This window comes from Pipra filicauda, unplaced genomic scaffold, assembly GCF_003945595.2.
Source record: "Pipra filicauda isolate LSUMZ 115617 unplaced genomic scaffold, ASM394559v2 scaffold47_size6085603_pilon, whole genome shotgun sequence".
NCBI lineage: Eukaryota > Metazoa > Chordata > Aves > Passeriformes > Pipridae > Pipra > Pipra filicauda.
The window spans coordinates 857,933-877,608 of NW_024104620.1; the positions used below are offsets into that span (position 1 = coordinate 857,933).

General features: G+C 39.9%; 1 long non-coding RNA gene across 1 annotated transcript; it reads left to right on the forward strand.

Moving 5' to 3' along the window:
• Positions 1 to 3,842: 3,842 nt before the first annotated feature.
• LOC120324290 lies at positions 3,843 to 18,933 on the forward strand. Its single transcript, XR_005565470.1, has 3 exons — positions 3,843 to 3,967; positions 16,653 to 16,728; positions 18,740 to 18,933. It is a non-coding gene; the product is annotated as an uncharacterized LOC120324290 (long non-coding RNA).
• Positions 18,934 to 19,676: the final 743 nt, after the last annotated feature.

Genomic DNA, 19,676 nt, shown 5'->3' on the forward strand with positions numbered 1-19,676 from the left:
CTGTGTCTATCCCAGCACTTCTATATGAAGCTCTCAGCCTTTATAAGTTATAAATGTCATATGATTTTTTCTAGAGTAGGTTGAATAACATCTTAAATTGTGGTCTAGTGATAAAAGTTAAAGCTGTAAGCTGAGGTTGGCATAGAGTCACAAAGGAAAATAATCTCATTTTAACTCGCTCTGTAGGTGGTAGAATGTTCTACAGAACCACTGAGCCATTACTTGCTCTCTAATTGTCCTTCATTTTCCTGTGCTGAGGAGCTATTAGTGCAGCATATAAATTGTGTCTGTACTGGATCTTTGCAGCTGACTGGTAAGGAATCAAATTTTTAAATTGTCTCGTAGAGCTCCTCAAACACCCCTTGAACTTCACACAATAAAACCTGCTAAAACACGGGGTTTGGAGTCGCCTGTCTCAGAGACAGTGTTGATATTTTGGAGGCTTTTTGGCTGATGGCAACCAGGACCCATTTTCTCTGCAGTATACTGCTTCAAGCTAATGGATTTGTAATTAGTGGGGAAGCCAAATTCAAAAGGCTCTTCACCATTTAAGGTATCACAGTTCAGGCTTAAGAGGCAGTTTATTACAGCAGTAATACTTCTTTGTCTTCACTGCAGTTACAAAAAGTGATTTTTACATGTTGTGCTTATTTGATTTGAGTGAAGCCATGGTCCCACCATGAACCTGGAGCTTTCTTCTGTTCTGCTTTGTTTGTCACAAGCCACTTTCTGCTTAGGTGGTTAATTGTAGGTTTACTTTGGAAGAATGTTGATTTCTGACTTAGTGTCTCGAAAGCAGTGGCCTTAAACTGAACAGGATAGAGCTGGAATTATTTGAAATCCTATTGCTTCCCATAACCTTAAGAAGGCTCATAAAAATATGACATGAGCTCTGAAGAGAGAAACAGAGAGATCTGATTATGAATGGGAAGAAGATCTTTCTGTCCAGAGTAAGTGATTTATCTTCATGTCTCCATTTCCAAAACCACCTCCAAACAAGATCAAAATGATCCCTAGGATTTGCTTCAGCTGTTACAGTGTTTTAATTTGCTGTAGTTTTTCAATGAATAGCAGAAATTGTATATGATGTATTAAAAAAAGTATTACTCTTTTTTCCTTCGTTGTCATTGTTTCCTAGTCTCGGTTGGGTTTTTCTGTCTCTCCTTTCTCCTGTATCTTTGTAGAACTTCTCTGAATTTTCTGAGTTTGTTTCTCAGGAATGTTCGCAGCCAAAAGTTCTCAGTGGTACAAAGTCAAATAGATTATTTAATTTTTCTTCTTCCCTTCATAGTCTTCATATGTTTGAGGCAGCTTGGAGAAATATCACATCTAAATATATGCATCATTATAGAGATCTGCGTGTGTACAACAGAGCAGAATTGGCTGAAAGTCTGCTTCAAAAGGAAACTGAGTAGGATCCTGCAATCCCGACCTGCTTCCCTTTCCAGCAGCACTGAGCTGAATCAGAAGGGAACTAATGAATTCTGGGTGATTTCCTTCAGCACCAAAGCTCTTTAAACACACACTGGAGAAGGGAAATGAAGTAGGATTAGTCCATTTCCCTTTGAAGCCAGCTGTGTGTTCACAGTGCAAGTACTGGAACACTATTTCACTTGCCACTTTCTGGCTGTGGGCCAACCTGTAGTATCATCTTCAATTGATGCAGGATCCAAAAATACATCGGAAAACACATGGACAATAAGGAAGAAGTTGATGTCCATATGGCAAACTGGCTTGCGTTTTTATTCTTCAGTGCTTTACCTGTCTGGCAAGGGATCACCTAATTTTCTTTTTTCATTAGCTTTGCCACAGCCATAAGCAGTTCTGGGGCTGCATTTTCCCTTTAAGATTAACTTCAAATGGGAGTGTGAATTTTTAATGTAATGTTGGGACATTTTGTTGTTTCTTTAGTGCTATTAAGTTGTGTTTTTGAGGGAGAGAAGTCCCACATGTTTCATCTTATAGAGAGTGTTTGGGGAAGAGGGATGTTTGAGGAGTTGTGTAATACTGAAAGTTGTGTATGTGTGACTCATGCAAGTACTAACTATTGTTCTGCCTGTATAGAGCACCTTTCTTTCCAGAAGGTCTTAAAACGTTTTGTAAATAATGTGGTGATTTCCTAGTGTGTGAAACTCACAGGAACTGAAATATCCTCCTGCTCCAAAAGGATGAGACTTTGCCAGTGCATTTGAGTTTAGTTGCAGAACTGTGGCTGCCACACAATCGAACAGTTCTGATCCTTTGTGCAGGAGATAAGCAAAAGATAAGAAACAGAGAGGCAGAATCTGATCCACAGCACTACACACTTGAAGTACACTGGAATGTTGTGGCTGCAATCACACAAGTAGTGTGCCGTTGGGAAGAACTGGGACATTTGGGCTGGGACCTTCCTTCTACAGAGCTGTTGGACCTCTGTGTCTTTCTTACGATGTGTCCAGTGACACTGGCCCTGTCTTACCTGTTACAGGGCATCTGCCATGTCCATCTTTTTCAGTGCCACTGCGAGTTTTGCCAGTTTAATTACAGGGCATTTCTGAAGGCACAAACTAAGCTGACAAATGTGCTGCCCTGGTGGCATAAATGAGGTTGGACCGGGCACTTAGTGGTGCAGCAGAGTCAGCTGGAGGTTGTGTGCTTTTCACAGTTTGTGTTGACGTAGCCGTGCTGGCAGGAATCTGTAGTACAATGCTGCCTCTGGGGATCAGTGGATGAGGGTTCTTGGCTGCTCTTAAAGTAGATGTGCACTAACCAAATTAGGGATTTGTAGATTAGGACTGGGAATTCAGACCTGATCCAGAAGTGAGAGGAGGCTTGGTGGAATACCCAGAGCACCAGAGCAATATTAGACTCTGTCAGGCTGAATACAGTGCAGCTTCTCTCCGAGGTTCAGGTTTGCTTGCAGGCTGAGTGAGCTGCTGAGCTGGTACCACACCTGACAAAAGGCAATTAGCATGAGCAACCTTCATATTAAAACATGCTAACAATAAATTTGAAGGAAGCTACCAATAGCTATTTGGAAACTTGCCTCTTATGTGACTCTGGTTTTTACCTAATGACAATACTGTCTGTAATACACAGTGGAGGATTGTGATTGCAGAGCTGAATTCAAACCACAGAATCTGAATGCGTATGGGCCTGCCTTCTGAGAAGATTAGTCAGTCCAAAACTAAATCCATGGATAAAGCAGTGATCTTTCTTCAGGCCATGGAAAAACCAAAGGAATTTCTTAGTTTGCTGTTCTTTGTTCTCAAGAAAGCACAGTGAAAGGAGGGAAAATAAGAAAAGCTATGCTTGCGTTCCTAAAGAGGCCTTTTAAAAACCCCCAAACACCCAGGCAATAAAGAGTCAGGTAGGAAAAGATGAATGGCCTTGAGAATTTACATGCAAAACTGCCCTTACCGGAGAGCTACAGGGAAGCTTAACAGATCTCCGTAAGTACTACTAACTCAGCCAAAAGCTAACAGAAAGTTGTCAGGATCCCACAAAGCCCAGGGAGCAGTCCCAAACGCCTGCATGCAGATTAGCCATGCATGACTTCTGGGGGCCCCGGGATGGGAGGGGATGCACCCGATCGGGAGAGAGGGAAAAAACAAACACCGAAAAAAGTGCAGATAATTCCGTACTCCCTAACCCACTACTCTGGAGATGTTCCCTTTTGTGTCCCACACAACAGAGGTAGAAATTAGGCCACAGCATCACTGGAGCAGACGGGCACGCTCTGTCTGTGCCGCAGCTCCATGTGCTTCTTTTCAGGGAGTTGCCTGGCAACGGAATGCTGTCCGCCCGAGTGACTGCGGGAGCCCATTGAGAGCCTCCGCCGGGCAGGGCGACGAGAAAGGACCGAAGGAAGGAGGAGGGGGAGAGTGAGCTCACCGGTTTAGAAATCTCTGGCAGCAAAGCCAGGACACCAAGAATGAAAGAGGGGAAACAAACCAGGAAAGGGCAGAAATACTCTTGCTGTTCAAGAGTAAGTCTTTCCATACATGTCTAGTTTTATTTCATACAAGTCAGAGAGGGATCTAATTTCGTCAGTTTTATAGAACGTGGGAGGATGGTCACACTCAAAGAATATATTACGTCTAATGTGTAGAATATCCATGCTTCTCAAAGTGTTTGTGGAAAGCTGGATGCAGGTTCACAGCCTCACTGCAGGTAATGAGAGGCTCCTCCAGCTCCAGCACTTCCCTCCTACCCCACTCCAGGTGACTGGGATCTCAGCTGCTGTGAGCCCGGAGACAGGACACATGAGCTCCTCTAACCAGTCATTCAATGCTGTGCTGGGGACTGAACCCTTTCCAGTGACCAACAATTAGATTGCATCGTTCTGCCAAGTGACTGATTTCTATTAGTGTGGGAATTAGTTAAATATCACTTCATCTGGGATTCTAAAGAACCTGAGGGAGTCAAGTATTCAGCTCTCACCGAATTTCAATTGCATATCTCTCTGGGAAAATTAATGAGCTGAGTCCTGAGGAGCCTTGCTGTTCTCAAAGGAGCCTCGACTTATTGTTTGGTGTCCAAGTCTCTTTTTCCTTTCATATATACATACAGAGTATTCATTTTTACAACAGAAACATTTGTCAGAAATTTCAGTTGGCAACAGTTTGGAAATTTGAAGTCCTTGCCCTTGTGGAACAGGCCTTCCAATGATTTCAACTAAATTCTGCTGTGGGGGTTGTGAAGCAGATAGCTGATGGAGGTCTGACCACTTTGGGAGTGAGCAGCTCACTGAACTAAATGGTTAACTCTCTCAGAAGTCCAGATCAGAGTCAGGAAATGAGCACTGAGACAGCCTTCACTGGAGGCTAGTGCAGTCTGCTTTCCCAGTGAAAACTGGAGCCCTGGAGAGAATAATGGAATTAGTTAAATATCCAAACAGGAAATGCTGTATTAAATCAGAGCAATATTCCATCTGATATGAAGCCAATTTTTGACAGTTACCAGAAGCATAGGGAAGTATGTTAGAAATAATTTTGAAAAGGATTGCCTATAAAGGGTAATCTATTGGTGGTAGGATTATTTTTTTAAATGTAAAGGTTAAAGAAAATATATGTCAATATGATTGGTCATCATAGGAACTCTAGAAGAATGGTAAGTTCCTACAGGCAACTGTATCTATTGTAAGTTTGAATTATTTTTTTACAGAGAACAGTTTCTATGGTGCCCTGCCAGGAGCTCTGCTCACACCAGGCTGTTCAATCTTTGCTTTTCCTCTAGGTGTGCATGGGAATCCAGCCAGTAGTAGGAATGTGTTCAGATTAATTGTGCAGCTATTCTTGTACTGGCCACTGGTGAGATGATATCCCCCAAGAATATGGATGTGCTGTTATAGTGTCCTGTTGTGTGAAGGCCACCATCCTGCAGCAGCCAACCACTTCTGAATTTCAGGAGTGATCCCAACAGGCTCGGGGAGAATCAGCACATATTGTTCCTCAATTCAATAATTAGTTGATGTTTTATGGTTAAAGCAGAAGAAACTTGCTTTGCAAAAAAATACACAAAGAACTGGGAATAGTATTTCCATTATTTCTAAAAAATTATGTCCTGTGAGGTAAACAATCTCAGGCAATTACACTTTTTTTTTTTGCATCACAGGGCCTGAAAAGAAGTTATAATAAAATAAAGTGTAGATAAAGGAAATAACTTTCTTCCTTTGGAAACCAGAATGGAAATTCGTGGGTTTTGTTGTCTTTCAAAAAGTATTGTGATCTTTTGAGAAACAAGTTAGAACGTCTGGAGAGAATTAACTATCCAGGTAATGGGTGGTGGTAACAGCAACAGCTGGAGCTCATAGGACACTGAAAGAAAAAAATCTTTTGGGATCAAACATCCTGTGTGCTTTCCCTACCACGTTCATACTTTAATTTAGAAATGCAGTCTTCTGAGATATTTTTTAGATATACTGTGTTGCTGCTGTCATCAAGCATATCATTCCTATTATTCTCAGTTCACTGGGTTGTGCAAGAAACAGTTTTTCTCCCAAAGCCCAGGAAATGAGCCATGTTGATTGTTCATCAGAGAATACAACTGAAGTTTAGCTTTGTGTTTGACTGCAAGAATATTTTCTGTGATCAAAAACTGTGTATCCATTCTGTGTCTGAATGTAGGATCAGAAGTTCCCAGGTTTTCCAGGATATGGAATTATTTCAGCCATTCTGATACAATAAGCCCAGGCTCAGTCTTTGCTTTGCTCTTATCAGATTTGCCATGCTCTGCAATACAATAAACGCCCACACAAAAAACAATGTTAAAATAAGGTTAAGGTGAGGACATACAATCACAAAGGAAGGAAGTTCTGAAATACTGTTTTCATTAAAATCTTCACTCAACAAGCAGAATGTTATCAAACGATGAAGGGTCTGTGGTTGAGGACTGACAGTATCCTAAATTTTTTACTGCTGTGGTCTGATCTTTATTGTACAAAATGATTCTTCAGTGATCTGCCCCAGCTTGATAATCCCACCCCCTAGCAAAATGCATGACAAGTTATTGCAGTAGATTGGTTGCAATACTTACTGCTGGATATTTTTATGCAGTAGTTTTTCTCTTTGATATCTAGAGACAGCTCTCAACACTGAGAGCCTGTGTTCAGTTCTGAATTTCTCTGCCTTTTACAGACCTCCTTTTCTGTACAGCCCATCCTGTTCTATACCTTGAGCTCAGAAATGCCAGCTGCAGGATCTGATTTGAGGGCTGTGCTGTCACTCATTAATCTGACTTTTACAGCCCCACACAGAGCTATTTAGTTTTGTTGAGACATAGATTTCCAAGCACATTTACTCAATTTCACTCTGACATCACAGAAATTGCCTTTGATACAGATCTTGTTCACTTTGTTGAGGTTTCCATAGATTCCACAAATATGATTTGACACCTAGATTTTTTTTCTTTATTGACTTCCTCTTATGCTTGCCTTCATTTTGCCATGGTATGATTCCTACATGTCTTTTGAAATTCACCTAGATTAGTTTGAGGAATTTTCTGTTTTGTCTGAGTTTACTTTCGTGGAAAGCCACAGCATATTTGAACTGCTATACCATCTTCCAGTGGCAAAATATTATAAAAAATATAAATAAGAATTTTCAAAATATTTTTTCCTATGGTATTTGCTATCAAGAAAGAATTTTTCAATGAATTTAATATAATCATTCAGTATATTGTGATGATTAGTAGTCAACTGGTAATAAATAGACACCAACCAAAAGCTGCAGTTTGGTAATTCCAATAAGATTGTATGGAAGTACCATGAGGAATGATCATACCAGCATCAAAAAATCACACCTTTTGCAAAGGATTTATGCCTTCAAATGAACAATGAACAAAAATACATGGTGTTCATTTAGCTATCAGAACAGTGCAGGAGTTGCTGTGATCTTGTTTTCACTGAAGGTAAATGGTGCCTGACATTTGCTGGCTCTCTACAGTAAAGTTACAGCCTTGGGGGATAAAGGCAGAGCCACTGGTGTCACCCGCCTGAACCTGGGCAAGGCTGCCTTGGACACTGTCCCACACAACAGCCTTGGCTCTAAACTGGAGAGAGATGGATTTTAGGGGTGGGTATTTGGTGGGTAGGAGTTGGCTGGATGGTCCCACTCCAAGTGTATCAGTCAATGGCTCAGTGTCCAAGTGCAGCCCTGTGCCAAGTCACATTCCTCAGGGTTGGCTTCAGGACTGGGGCTGTTTAACAGCTTTGCCAGCAACAGGCACGGAGGGATTTAAGTGCACCCTTGGGAATATTGTTGATGACACCAACCTGTGTAGTGATGTGGATACAATGGAGGGAAGGGATAGAGAAGGCAAGGGTCTGGGGAGACCTTAGAGCTCCTTCCAGAGGCTACAAGAAAACTTTTTACAAAGCATAGAGTGATAGGTCAAGGGAACTGAAAGAGGGTCAATTTTTAGGTTAGATAATGAGAAGAAATTCTTTCCCGTGAGGGTGGGGAGGCCCTGGCACAGGTTGCCCAGAGAAGCTGTGGCTGCCCCATCCCTGGAAGTGTCCAAGGCCAGGTTGGACGGGGCTTGGAGCAACCTGGGCTAGTGGAAGGGGTCCCTGCCCATGGCAGGGGGTTGGAACAGGATGATCTTTAGGATCCCTTCCAACCCAAACCCTTCTGTGATTCCATGATACAGGAGACAAGTTATGAACTGCATTAAAACAATTTCCGAGGTTTTTCTTGTTACTGTCACTCTTGGATGTTTTTATTCTGAATAAAATTGTCCATATGGAGAGAGTTTGGATTTCTGGAATTTTTTAAAGTAATTGTTCTACTTTGAAGGTGTATTTTATCTTACTTGGATGAGCAAGTTTAGGCAAGGCCTTAGCTTTTACCACTGTGCCATTCCAGCATATGTAGGATTTTATTGCAAGTTGCCGTGGAAAGCTGTGGTACAAGATAGACCATATTCAGTGTAAAAATTCAGCAGAAAAGTCTGAACTTGTATGTATGTTTGTAATCCTGTACTCAAGATACTGCTTCTGTGAGGAGATCTGTGTTTTTTCTCATTTTACCATTGATCTTTATTTAATGTCTTTTTTTTCCATTTCTGTCTCTTTCCTGCTCTATTTTAAATTTTTCTTCTTTGTGTTAGACAATAAAATCAGTGAATTAACAGAAAAAACACGTAAGAAAAACAATGAACAGATCTTCAGCTATAGTGGGCATTTTAATTATTATGAATTGGGATGTGCTTCTTTAAATGAACATAATTAACTATCAAAATGTGATGGTTATCAGATTGACAACAAATCTAATTTCATTTACTCTGTGTATAGGTACAGATCTTTTGTTGTCTAAGTTGTCAGAGCTGATGACTTGGTGAACTGTGATAAATTTATTACTCCAGCTGGGGAGTGGCCAGTGTAAGAATATTGATGGGTCAGTAGTTCAGGTTTTCTTTCATTTTATGTTTTTTTACCGTAGATTTTCCTTGATTTCAGTCTCCTGTGTTTTCCTCTGTCTTTTTCTCAGCTGTGTGGTTATTTAAGGAACAATCATAGTGCTCATAGTGTTGTTTAGTATAATACATGTTTTCACATTTAGTTTGGTATAAAATTTACATATGTTTGGCAGTGCTGTGTCAAATGGGAATAAATCCTAAGGAGGAGCCCCTTACTTAACCCAGTGTCTTGTGTTATCCAAAGAATAACTTCAAAGCTGATTATTTTACCAAGAGGAACCACACAGGGCAACCCTTTGATTTTCCTTTTTACTGCTCACAAGCTTTGATAAAACAAATTAAAACAAAATTTCTCAAAGACCACTTCTTTATATTTTTAGTTGCCCTAATAAAAGAGATCACCTCCACATTTTGGGGGTGCTGTAAAGTGCTTTTCTGTTGAGCCAGTGTGATTACCATTTGCACATTCCTTAGTTTAAAGGAAAAAAAGAAAGCTTTATAACACAGAGCCTGTATCACACAGCCCTGGCATTGTGTTTAACGTGATTCAGGACTGCAGCTGTTTATTCCCTTTTTTTCTTTTCTGTGACAACAATTTAAGATGATTTTGTTTAAAGTGAGATCCTGTTCCTGTTATTCACCTACATTATAAAAATCCTACCATATTTGAAAGTGTCACCAGTGCAGCAAATGTTTGAGATTGTATTGAGAGTTTAATAGATCTGAGCAGATGGGTCCCCAGTTTCAATCCCTATAGTGAAAGATGTGCACTGCTGAGAACCTGCCCTTAAACAATGACTATACCATATGTTGTTGTAAAGGGACACATTAAGGTTTGGCAAACTGTTTAAAAAAATACTTTACATCGTTCAACCTCCTGCTTGAAGATACCAAAGTTACCTCAAGACATGGAGCAAGTGATTTAAATCAAGTAGTTTAGTAGTGCTGGTGAGCATTTCCCCTGGTGTGTCCTTAACAGCCATGTGCATAATGAGAAAGAAAAGTGCTGTATTAAATAGTATGTTGGCAAATCATTTAACTGGGCTGTCCTGCAGCTTTGTTTGATGTGTGAGAACATGGCCATCTCACACTGTTTTTATTATGAATGCAGGAAGTGATGGTTATTATGGCCTGGGAATCCTGTTCAAACATATACTTGAATTAACATGTTACCACTGGCAGCAGACTTTGTTAGCAAAGGGAAGAACTTGAAGTATTCAAGTGAAAAATAATGTATTCAAAAGTGAAATAAAAGATGAAGTCAGCAACTTATCCTGTAGTGCATAAAAAGTAACCACACACTTAACATGTGATCTCTGTTAATTTACAGCAGTTGGAAACAGCAAAGAGCAGAACATAAAGTAAGTCAAGGCTCCTATGAAGAAGTAATATCTTTTACTAGACAAATGACTTAAGTGAAATAACAGCTGCAGTGTAAGATCTTATTCAGGCCTGAACTAAAGCAACTACTGAATATATTGGTTTGTGTAGTAAAAACATTGGCTATCCCTAGACAGCTTAAATCATTTATATGCACGGACTGCCACAGTTGCAGCATCATTGCTACTAGAAACATAATATATTTGTGAAAAGAACTTCTTTCCCCTAGTTAGCCTTCCTTCTGCTTCACAAAGTGATTCCTCTGCGTTTTGGGAAGAAACTTGGACATGCTAAAAGTGCAGTCAGTAGTAGTGCCATAAACCATGCAATCCTGGTGAGAAGCGGTGTGCTTTGAGGCAGAGATCCCAAGGTGCAGCTGCGTGGAATTGTCAGCAGATTCCATTAGATCCGTTCCAAATTTGTGGCTGTGGTGTTTGCCAGAGATCGCTCCTGAAGACTCTGCTTCCACAGCCTGGGGCTGAACGTGTGTCCTCCGAGGCTGAACCCCTGAGAACCTGATACAGTTTTAAGTCCCAATTTGGAGCCTTTCATTGTCATTAGTATTTTTGAATATTCTGGCTCACTCTCTAGGTGTACTTTAGACTGTGTCATTGCTTACTAAGATGTTTACAGCAAAGTAACTGTAATATAAATACAGTTTTTATTTATAATGCACAACATGGATGACTTTTGAATTGGTGGTGAAGGTTTTTCTAAGACACAGGTAATCGAGTAGGTGGTGAAGGAATGCACACTGAAGGATGTAACAACATGGGTCAACACACAGCTGGTACAAGCACATCCCCAGCAGTGCTGTAGCTGTGGAGGTTTGGGAACACAGAAGTACAAGCAGGCAAGGCTTCTAGGAAGAGGCAAAATCTTATTATTTAAGTTTTCAGCTGGAGAAATTAATATGCTTTTGGGAATGCAAGACAGAAAGAGACACAGACTAGAAGCAGCAAATGTCAACCTGTAATCCATTTAGGAATAATTGCTTTGATAATTTAAATTCCTTAATTACATTAAGCACCTTGAAGGAAAAGAGGTGGCAAGGAGTGTGGAGGCACAGGGAGAGACAGGAAACTCATTGGGCACTGGGAGACTGAGGGACAATGATGGAAAATGACAATAAAGGGAAAGTTTAGAAACAACTACTAAAAAGAAAAAAATTGTATTGAGATAGAGAATTTATTATAAAACCCCCCACAACTATGCCCTTCCAAAGTAATCCTGTGAATTTTAGTAACTCCTTCTGGGTTGTGACAGAACAGAATTTCTCCACCAGCATCCTTGCCAGACTGTGATTTACTATCTGTGATGTGATTGTCTTCATGTTTGGATTTAAAGTAACTGGGTTCTTTCTTTGCTCTTTCATTCCCTTAAATTGAATGTTTTCTCTCTTTAAGCGTGAAGGCGCTTGTTCTTTTATTTGGTGAGAGAATCAAAGCAGCTCAGACAGATTGCACAGCATTGTTTCTAATCAAATGAAAGGAGATAACTCTGTAGTTTGAAAGTGAAACCCAGCAGCGGTTCCAATGAAAACAAATCTCATTAAGTGTAACTATTTTTTTCTATTTATATTGCCTTGTTTTCCAGCTCCTTGCAAATTGCTGTTTCTTCCTTCTTCTTTTGTAGTTCTAACAAACCAAAGTGAAACTGAACTTTCTTTGATTGCATTTACAACATCATCCAAAAATTCAGTGACTCATATCATATGGAAGGTACATGATCTAAAGACTCAGTTGTGTGAACTTTGTAGAAAGTTTGTTGTGTGGTATTATCAATACTTCTTCCATAACAAATGTGGCTGAAATACTTTCAAAGGAAATGTCTTATAAAATTTCAAGAGAAGATGTGGTTGGAGCCCTGCTGAAGTGCTTTCTGTAAAAATATAATTCTTAGCAAGTGCTGATTATTAAATGCCTTTGCCAGTGTATATATTTTATTTTTAGTAATGATAAATGTAGATGTTTGCAAAGCTTCTTTTGCCTGTGAAGTGTCCTACCAAACTGGGATACAGTTCTACTGTGAAGCAGAGACAAGAGTTATGTTGATCATTGGTCACTTGTTACTGCAAAAATCGCACCAAAAGTCTGCCTTTAAGAAATTATATCTCCCATTACTAATACATTTTTATAATGTCTTTGTCAGAATGACAAATATTGGTCTGATTTGCCAATATATATATTAACAAAGAACCAAATACCTAACCTAGTTTTCAGAGTGGCACTGGTAATCCTGTGGGAATGGTAGTGTTTGCACACAGCAAACTTGCATGTGGAAAATCAGAAATTTGTGTGCTGTGATCATCTCTGTACCTGCAAAAGAGCTTTAGTGTGTAAGTATTAAATATGTAAATAGGAAAGCAGGTAATTTGAAAGTACTTCTACTATCAGCAGGAGAGGGCAGTAAGAACTGTGTAGTGTCAGTTGATTAGGTATTTCTGTGAGAAGTGTTCCTGTGAAAAAGAAAGGACTGTGTTTTTAATTGCCTCATAACACTGCAGACTGAGGGCACTTGGTTTGCAGTAGATATTCATGGATGGAAAGCGAAGATTTTGGTGTGCATGTTTAAAAAAGGATTTCCTCTGAACAAATTGGATTCTTCTGCATCAGGTGATGCATGAAATACCAGTTCCTTAAAAACTGCAGTTTTATACAAGGTATAAAATATACCAAAGTGACTGTCTGTAATTCTAAACAGTGAAACACACACTTCTGTTGGCAACTCCATTTTTACAGGAGAACGTAAGGAAGTGCTTTAGGATAAAAAGTGCAATAAAGTATTACAAACAGATTGGTGGAAATGCCCCATGTCTTAGCAATTGGGAAGGGAGGGGATCATTCCAGATTAAAAAATATAAAGAATACTTCTGTTCTCTGGAAACTTAAGGAAGAAAAGAAAGAAAGAGGGTGGGATAGTGAGAGTATAAGTAAATCAGGTTAGAGGATGGTAAAATCAAAATTACAGCATGCCTTTATACCCAGTGAACAGAGAATTTTGGAAATCAAAACTACCATAATTTCAAACAAGATATGGAGATGACAGACATTTGGTGCTGCTGAAAAACAACTGATAGTAAATGGAAATTAAAGACAACTCCTAAACACTGGTATTTTCCACATTCACAGAATCACAGAATGGTTGAGCCTGGAAGGGACCTCTGGAGATTGTCTAGTCCAGAGTCAAAACAGGGTCATCCATTGCACAGTGCCCAGGGCTGTGTCCCTTTGGGTGTTAAATATCTGCAAGGATGGAGCCTCTACAACTCCTCTGTTCAGCCTCTTCCAATGAAAAAGGTTTTTCACAATGAAAAAGGTTTTTTTTCTTATTGTTAAATGGAATTTCCTGTATTTCCACTTGTTCTCATCAAGAAACTACACAAAACACTAAAGCAACTGTTAGCCCTAAACACTGCATTTTCAGTAAGGAATGATTCTAGGATTCTTCTCCTGCTATCTTATATAATATTGGGTTTTGAGCAGAAAATTGCTTTTTACTTAGGAAAGAGAATTTGACCTTTAGAGGAAAAATCTGAAAATTTCTGTGCAGAAATATGTTTTGGTCAACTGCCACTGAATAATTGCAACCTTTCAGCTGATTGCTGTCAGATACTTTTTATGAGAGGAAAGCTACTGACCTACCTAGTCGGGCTTACTTTTAAAATTCACGCTTGTCTCACCTCTGTCAGCATTGCCAGAGCGTAAGTGGTTAAAGGTAACCAGTGCCTTCAGATTTGGATCTCCTATCAATTCATTTTATTTTGGGTAATTGCTTGCTCTTGACATCTGGTGTGATTACTTCTATCACACTGCTTTTGTCTCTATTTCCACCAGACATCTGCCCTGCAGACGTTGTTTTCAGTGCCAGAAAAGTCTAGAAAACCTGAGTTCATCTCAGCTAGAGAGCAGACTACAGAGAGAATCTTAGTGAGCATAAATCAGTTTGTGGTTTCCATAATGTTCTTACTCATTACATGTGAACTGCTAATTTACCTAAAACTATAAATTGTGTCATGTTCACCGAGATTTCTCTCATTTTTCTTCATTCTCTCTCAGTTGTGTATTTTGCCACATGCAAAAATGATCACTAGATCATAGCATCCCAAAGATGCTGTGAAGCAGCAAGGACTGTTTCCCTAGCATTGGCAAAAGGCCATTGTCACAAAGATGTTTTGAGAAGACTTCAATTCTGAATAATGATAATAAAGAATATTCCTTCATTTGCTGGATAATGACCAGCTGGTGATTACTTACACAATAACTTTGTATTTCTATTCTGTGGAATGTTACTATACTGATGAATTTGAAAGCTGTGTAAAACAAGTTAGCAGCTTTTTGGTTCTATTTTATTTAAAATCGTTGCTTTTACTATCTACTACAAAAAAAATTTGAATATCATGTTATGAATTATGTGGCATTTCAAGTTCAGTTTTGGAGTTAGAGAAATGTAAGACTCTTCAGAGTTCTAAATGAGTGGCTGAATTAGACACTCAGCCCTGAAGTCTGTGCATATTAACAATGTGCAGTGTTCCTTCCTCAGTGTGGGCATTCAATTGGCTGGAAGAAGCTGCTGAAAGAGGAAGAAAATCTCAATGTATTTTCACATATCAAATTTACTTGACTATGTCTAATTATATCCTGCTTGACTGTCAGCAGAAAAAGTGCTTGGGTAATCTTTCAAGAGGATAATAAAATAAGCAAAGGAAAAAACAGCAATACTGGGGTTTTTTTGGTCCCTGTTCTGTCTGCAGGACAGTGATGTTTCCCTTTTAGGCACTTCCGGATGGTTCCATTTTTTTAAGCTTTGTGCTAAAATGCTTCATTTTCTCCCTTCTCCATTTTGCTGAACCCACTCAGAGTTTCCCATGACAAACTGCTTTTACTGGGACAATCACTTGACAGTCCCAATTCTGAAAAATACCTTTATGGAATTTTGAAAGGATACATTTATAGTCTGATCCTGAAATGTTATGGTTTCTTCTACTGTCTCGTGTAAGATGCTTATAATACAGCCCACTTTTTCCACTGTATTTACTTGAATCTGTGTATTCCACAGCTGTTGCCTTCACAGTAGACCTCCCAAATAAAAAAGCTGCTCATATAATTTAGGAGCCACAGATTGTATTCTCTTGTATATGAGAGCAAAATTGTTTCACAGTATTTATTTTCCAGTATCGAAGAAGGGAGGCTGGGGAGCCACCTCAGGCTTTCATTTTGTTGAATGTTTGTATTGTCAAATTCAAGCTCAGGATGATTATGATGGTGATAATACCGTCATTTCAAAGGGTTAACTTCCTTTTCTCTCCTAATCTTAGTTTATTGGCACATTATAATCCATTTCATAGGGAAGTTCATTGCTTTGTTGCGCAGTATCACTGGTTCTACACGATTGTGCAGTTCAATCTTCCTCTTACCTTGAGGGTCAATAGCAAAGGTTCCTGCAGTGGCCATTGCTCATACTGACTTATTTTCTATCCTCATCTTGGTAGCAGGCAGGTGAAATGTTTTGAAAACTCCACAGTCTGTTTAGCACTTCTTAACTCTTCAAGACTCACAGTCAATATGTCACAGTCTCCTCTGAAGTGCAGACCATGATGTACATGTAACAACCCATCTTGATTTTATTTCTAACAGATCTGATGTGCCTGAAATCAGTTCCAAATGTAGGATCTATCCTTCAAAAGGTGGAGGCTTGTTCTTTCATGTCACAGAAGACCTACTTAGCTTGGGGAATCATTCCTTTCCCTTGAAAGTTTTAATTCCAAGGATATAAATATGATGTTGAACTGTGCACTCCGGTGAACGTGATGAACACGAAGTCTGTAGGAGTCAAATTTTTCATTAGGTCATGGAAAACCCACACAGTGTTAGCAAGGGAATGTTCTGTTGTCTCGTCTCTGTCCCTACCATCAGTTGTGTGCACATCTCCTGGCTGTGGCCCTTGGACAGGCTGTGGCACGAGGGCTCTCCCTGTTACAGTGTTGATGGAGTTTGTAAGACATTCCTCCTTTTCACCGGGGGTTATAACAGTAACACAGACAGTACCACTGATGCATTTTGCATGAACACACAGAACAAAACCAGCATGGGGTTTCCTCTTCTCTGCCTGTAAATATTCTGGTATGAGAATGGCCTGTCCAGCATCAGCCTGCCTTGACTCTTCTCTGCCTTTCCAGAATGGCAGACACAAACTGTACAGCTATACTGCTCAGGCCTGACCAATTACAGATGAGAACTGTGGGGCAATTCTCAGAGCCCTCTTCCAGGATTTGTGGGTCCCTGGAAACCTATCTCCTTCCCTTCAGGACCTAAAAGAAAAGCCACTCTTTCTCTGACAGTCTGTTTTCTGGTTTCTTGTTATTTGTACTCCAGCTGCTGTGGGGAAAGATTCTCATTTCTTCGGCTCTGCCTGATGGACATCTGGAAGATAAAGCACAACACAAACGAGGTAATTACAATAAGCTTGGGTTGGCCAAAGCTGTTCTCTCCCTGAATTTATTCCAGCTCTTAGAAGAGGCATGTGAAACCTTGTCTTAGTTTCCACACTTGTTTTCATGTCATCTCCACCTGCACTTGAAGGTTGTTTGCCAATTAGTCTCAGGTTTAGTGCCTGCTGGTTCTTCCTTGGCAGGACCTAGATTCCTTTCAGCTCTTACAAAGGACATCTGATGGACAAGTGTATTCCCAGAGTGTCCCTTTTATGAAAATAAAATTGATTTACATCCTTCATTGGGTTTGAAGCATTTTGAAGAAGTAGTTGAGCAGCAGATGTAGCAGGACACTGATTCCACTTCCTGGGGGCAGAGATGCTGGAGGCCAAGTTTGTAGACAAGTTGGCTTCCTTACTCACATATAGAAAAGCTTGTTTTTCTTTTACTTTCTCCCTCTTGTATAAAGTCTTGATGTATTGAAAAACTGTAGTAAACAGAAGACTGTGACAATGTCCTTAGAACGTCTAAACGCACTGTCTTTGTTTGTGTGCTGTCCTCTGATTAAGTGTCACAGTTTTGTCTCTTATATGCAAAATAGATAATAAAATACATGCTTCCCATTTTCCATCTGTGTGCCAACATCTTCAGTTTTCACACTTGCAAGTGTAATGGCTGTTTCTGTCACTTTGATCACAAACTCCAAGGAGCACCTCATCTCCATGAGTCTGTTTGTAGGAAAACTATAAGAATAATTAGAAATTTTCATGCTGCTGAAGTAAAATAATTTTGAAGAAAGTGTAATGCACTTGTTGTGACTGAAGTCTGCAGTCTGTTTTCTCTGGGGGTAAAATGTCTACTGGCTGTTTACTCTGTCCTTGGCAGTACTCTTAATATTGTTATTTGTCCTCACCTTCAGGACCAAAATATCAGAATTCATCTTCTCACACCAGTTTTTCCCTTCTTGTTGAGTTGTCTCCCTGTCACCATCCCAGAGCTGTGAGCTGTGGGCAGTGTGATCCCAGTGTCTGCAGCTCTTTTAGTCTCAGCTGGGATAACTCTTGAGTTCATTCAACTGGAATTGAGGCTTCTGCACGTTCCTAAATCACTGAGAATACATTTTTAGAAAAGGCTAGTGACTGAAGGTGCAATTGTGGACATTTCTTTAAGAGGGGCTGAAATCATTGGTGCTGAAAGTGGGACATGGTTACTGAATCTGGCCAGTCCAAATGAATCCAGCTAAAAAACCCTGACTCCTATTATCCAGTGTAGGAGGGCAACAATCCTGCCACAGTCTCATTCCAGGAATGCAGTTCTGCCATCAGCCTCAGCCTCATTAGCTTCCCATCCAGTGCCAAATCTACAGAATTGTCTTCTTGCTTTCTGTGCTTTCTCATGAAACTGCTTCATCCTCTCTCACAGAGCTCACAAGCCCAGCCCCTACACTGCTAATCTTTTTAAACTGTTAAAAAAAAAAAAAAGTCTCTGTCTTCTAGTAAGTCACTTTTTCTCTTGATTGTTCATACACAAAGCTGGGTGTTCAGACTCGCAGTGTACAGGAATTTAGACATCCAGCTGCTTTCAGTAGGACTGTTCAAATTCCAAAAGCTGAGCATAAGAACAACTTCTCTTGGTCAGACCAAAGGTTTGTCTGAATCAGTGTCTTGTCTTGGCACTGACCAGCATCAGAGCAAAGGAAAGCAGGTAAGACAGTAAGTATTTAGTGCTATTTCCCCAAAATACCTCCCAACCTCCAGTGATTTTCAGAGCAGGAACTTCTTAAGCCAAATATAACCTCTGTGCGTTTCATTATCCACGCTGGATTTTCTTCCACTGATTTCACGATACCTCTTTTTGTATCCCTGTGAACTTTCAGCATCTTTTAGTTCTAGAGATGTATATTATGAAGCAATACCTGCTTGTGTTGACCTTGACCCTGCTGCTCTCTGGTTTTTGAGTCAGCCTGATTGAACACTCTCTTACCTATTTATCTTCTTTGTACTGCAATAACTGATTGTTCTCTCTACGCAGGAGACTCCTGTGTGTGGTTTTGTTCCCTGTAGAGAATCCATTCCATACCTGTGGTGCACATAAACATATGGAAGTGATGAATAGGAATTACGGTGTTGGCATTCTGCTAGACTGAACATCAAAATAAATATAATCTGTTAATTGATTAAATAAATGAATCCCAGGAAACATTTTATATCCTGGGTTTCAAACTAGTTCTCTCTTTGTATTTGAATCCTTAAACTTCTGGTCATAGTTCTTTAATTCCTACAGCATGAATCACATACAGAGTTCAACATCCAACAGATATATTGAGATAGGAATCAAGTCAGCTGTCAAGATAACACAAATGTGCATTAATATTTATGTAGTTATATATTTTTATAAAAATGTCATAATATTTTCTTATCTCTGAACTTTCCAGTCTGTCTATCTACCTGACTGGGTTACTCACCACTTACTCGCCTTTATCCCATTAATGGATTCAGCCCTTACCATCCTTTCTCTTTTCCTTTGTTAATATGCCACTCTTTTGTCTTCCTAAACTTGTTGTGACTACTTGTTGTGCATCAATGTAAAGGAATTGTTAATAAAAGAATTGTTAATATTTATCTGTGTAAGATGGAAGCTGTCTCAAACTCATGTTTATCACAGAGGAGAATTAATGCAGGGGAAGAGGAAGGTGCTTCTTGAAGGGATCTTTGGGCAGGAAAATGCCTTTGTGCCAGGGGCTGCAGCAGGGTGAGCACACAGGTGCTGTGGGGGCCTGCAGGAGGACGGAGCTCCTGACACATCCAGCATTCCGGGCCAGTCACCGTGTGTGAGCTGCAGCAGCCCTGAGGAGACAAAGCCCTTGTCTATGTGATGGAGAACCGAATACTGCAGAAAAAAGTCCCCCAGAGGAAAACATGGAGCTAGGAGAAAGAAAAAAGAGATAATTGCAGAAAAGTGTTAGTTG